Raw genomic sequence first — 3,165 nt, forward strand, 5'->3', positions numbered from 1 at the left:
CCTGAGAGTTTTAATTTTAAGATCTCTTTTAGAGGTGATTAGTGGATTTTTTCAATTTCTATTTTACATTCTGGTTCTGGGATATCAGGGCAGTTTTTCTTGATAATTTTTAAAATTATAATGTCTTAAGTTATTTTTTTTCATCATGACTTTCAGGTAGTTAAATAATCTTAAAATATTTCTACTCAGCTTGTTACCTTCCTGGAGCCGCTGCCACCACCGTAATGTCATCTTTCCCCGAACTCTACTTCAACATGGACAATGGCTACTTGAAGGGCTTGGTCTGGGGCTTCAAGGCCGGGGTGCTGAGCCAGCAGGATTGCCTCAACCTGGTGCAGTGCAAGACTCTTGAGGATCTGAAATTACACCTCCAGAGCACAGACTATGGGAACTTCCTGGCGAATGAGGTATCCCCACTCACTGTGTCTGTCATTGACAACAAACTCAAGGAGAAGATGGTGATGGAGTTCCGTCACATGAGGAATCATGCCCATGAACCACTGGCCAGCTTCCTGGACTTCATCACCTACAGCTACATGATTGATAATGTCATCCTGCTGATAACAGGGACCTTGCACCAGCGCTCCATTGTTGAGCTTGTGCCCAAGTGCCACCCACTAGGCAGCTTTGAGCAGATGGAGGCCTGGAACATTGCTCAGACTCCAGCCGAATTATATAATGCTATCTTAGTGGACACCCCACTCGGTGCATTCTTCTAAGACTGCATCTCTGAGCAGGACCTCGGCGAGATGAACATCGAAATCATCTGTAACACACTGTACAAGGCCTACCTAGAGTCCTTCTACAAGTTCTGCACCTTGCCGGGGGGCACCACAGCAGACGCCACGCGTCCTATCCTGGAGTTTGAGGCCAACCGCAGGGCCTTCATCATCACCATCAACTCCTTTGGCACTGAGTTCTCCAAGGAGGACTGGGCCAAGCTGTTCCCACATTGTGGGAAGCTCTACCCTGAGGGCCTGGCCCAGCTGGCCCCGGCTGATGACTACGAGCAGGAATATAAACTGCTTTTTGAAGGGGTGGCAACAATCCTGGAGATAAGACCTTGGAGGATCAATTCTTTGAGCATGAGGTGAAGCCGAACAAGCTGGTCTTCTTCAACCAGTTCCACTTTGGGTCTTCTATGCCTTTGTGAAGCTCAAGGAGTGTTGTGGTGAAAATTTTCATCTTTTAAGAGTATTATAATATTGAACAATGGCCACCAAGGAATTTACTTATGAAATTCCTAAAATGAAACACTCAAGACAGAATGGAGTTTATGGAAGTTTAATCACAATGGGAGTAGGGAAACGGAGAGGGAGAGGAGAGAGGAGAAAAGGGAAAGGGGTTACTCAACCTCTGACCAAGGCAGAGGGAGTTTAGACCCAAAAGGCCAAGCTGGAAAGGAATCAGTCCTTGACTCACGTGACCGATCTGCGGGCCTCCTCCCTGTTCAAGCTTCTAACACAAACTGGCGTCTAGCCCTGTCCACAGGAAGTGAGCGAATTCCAGAGGCTGCTTTCTCCGTCACTTCCTGTGCCTCACAAGTGCCAATGGTGGTCTAGCTTGGCTTAGGACAGCCCAGGTGTGCAGTTAGTTATTTCTGATTTGTCATTGAATAGCACATGCCCGTGTAGTGTGGGTGTGCACAATTTTTGGGTGCTAGATCAAGATGGAGACTTTTAAAATTCACAAGAGCAAGAGTGCCATAACATCGTGTGGATCGCCGAATGCATCGCCCAGCGCCACCTGGCCAAGATTGACAACTACATCCCCTTCTTCTAGCTCCCCCTCCATTCCTCTGTTTACTACCCTTTGGCCATGATTCCATGAGGCCCCTGGGGACAGATGGTGGGGCTCCGTGTGGATGTGGGTCTGTGTGCACCCACGGTACTGTGCATGTGTGTATTTGTAACTCGGTCACTATTCTGGCCTGTTCCATATGCACCTAATGCTAAAGAAGCACGGCTTCCTCTCCCTCCCTTCATCCCCTGGAGCTCTGACAGGGCTAGAGTGGGGAGGAGGGGATCTAAGATCCTGGTCAGAGCCAAGTCCCACCCCGCACATAACCTCTGTAACTTCTGTGTTGTTGGAACCCCTGCCCCGAGACAGATGAGTCCAGGGCTCCCCTGTCCTGATGTTTACAGCTGTTCAAAGCATCTGAGAAGCATGTAGTCACTTTTATCCCCTTCTCCCCCTCATTCAGGAAAGCCAGTTTGACCTGCCTCACAGGCTACCTGGCTCTTGCCGGCCCCCAGTGAGAAAGCAGCGTGTCTGCATTTGGGGCAGGGAGAGCCTGGCACGGCCATCCCTCTCTCCAACAGACCCACGTACACACATCTCTACATATCCCAGACCCCCTCTCCCCTACCAGCACCAAGGTTCTGGCTCTGGAAACTAAGGGGCCTTTCCTCTCCCTGCCACCCCCAGCCAGGAGGCTCCGGTACAGAAGTCAGGGAGCCATAAAGACCCCGCGCTACCAGCTGGGACCTCTCCTGTTAGATTTGCCCTGAGTTTTGTGTTTCTCCTCACAATAAAACTGCCCATTCTGTGAAAAAAAAATTCTACTCAATCTATTTTTGAGGTCAATGTTTATTCCAAAGACTTTTTTCATGATTTCTTCTTTTTTTATTACTTGATTTTGTTTTATTGTTTCCTGGTGTTTCATGGAATCATTATCTTCCACTTGCCCAATTCCAATTTTTAAGTAATTATTTTCTTCAATGAGCCTTTCTAATTCCTTTTCCTCTTGGCTAATTCTACTTATTAATGAGTTATTTTCTTTAGAGATTTTTATATGCATATTTTCCCATTTGGCCAATATTACTTATTGAGGAATTTTGTCCTTTAGTGAAATTTTTTAAGTCTTTTCCTATTTGGCCAAAAATCTGCTTATTTTTTTTTAGAAGTTTTCTTCAGTGGATTTTTATGCCTCTTTTCCCATTTGGCCAATTCTGCTTTTAAGATGTTATTTCCTAAAATAGTTTACAAAGCTTTTGACCATTTTTCATGATTTTTTGCATCACTCATTTCATTTCCCAATTTTCCTTTATATCTTTTATTTGATTTTTAAATTTCTTTTTAGCTCTTTTAAGTTTAAACAATTATTTTTTTAAGCTTTTCCTTTTTTGCAATTACATGTAAGGACAATCTTACCGTAATTAAAAA

General features: G+C 45.2%; 1 pseudogene; it reads left to right on the forward strand.

The window, feature by feature from the left end:
* The first annotated feature begins 224 nt into the window (after positions 1-224).
* LOC100027975 (V-type proton ATPase subunit d 1-like) lies at positions 225-2,398 on the forward strand (annotated as a pseudogene).
* Positions 2,399-3,165: the final 767 nt, after the last annotated feature.

This window comes from Monodelphis domestica, chromosome 4, assembly GCF_027887165.1.
Source record: "Monodelphis domestica isolate mMonDom1 chromosome 4, mMonDom1.pri, whole genome shotgun sequence".
Taxonomy (NCBI): Eukaryota; Metazoa; Chordata; class Mammalia; order Didelphimorphia; family Didelphidae; genus Monodelphis; species Monodelphis domestica.